The following is a 612-nucleotide window of genomic DNA, read 5'->3' as shown; positions in this document are numbered from 1 at the left end:
GCACCATCTGGTTCTTCTGGTTTTGGCTAGAGGAGGCTGTGGTGCAAGAAGTCAGATCTTTGGACTAATTTCTGCCTTCAGTCTTAGGTTTTCATCACTCTTCTGTGCTCTAAGCAGGGCAGAGACCAGTAGTTGTATCTTCAGTGGCTGCTCATAAGCTTTTAAGATCCTAGGCGCTGGTCACCAGAGTAGGGTTAGGACATTATTTTTGTCAACAATGTTACACCAATTGATCTGAATGTCCCCAAGGACTGTGGTCCTTAACTTGCAAGCCCAGTAGCTTCACATTTCTGGGGGATGAAGTGTTTATTTATAGCTAAGAAATATCCGTTACTGGGCTCCCTTATGTGTTTTAGGATGCTTGAAGATATTGAATTAGAATGCCCAAGTGGCACAGTAGGTTAAGCACCAGGCTGTGAACCACAAGGTAGGGGGCTGAAACGAACCAGCCCATAAAGATTTACAGTGTCTGACACGTTTTATAGAACAGCGAGGAGGCGGAACAGACTCTGACAATCGGTTTGATGTAGGTTTGGTTTTATGAAAAAGCCCTGGAGATGGCGCACTGGTTAAGCACTTGACTGCAAATGGATAGATAGTAGTTTGAGCCAA

The sequence above is a fragment of the Echinops telfairi genome, unplaced genomic scaffold, assembly GCF_000313985.2.
Source record: "Echinops telfairi isolate 266 unplaced genomic scaffold, ASM31398v2 ScPeMD7_2010;HRSCAF=2546, whole genome shotgun sequence".
Taxonomy (NCBI): Eukaryota; Metazoa; Chordata; class Mammalia; order Afrosoricida; family Tenrecidae; genus Echinops; species Echinops telfairi.
This window is presented reverse-complemented; position numbering follows the sequence as displayed.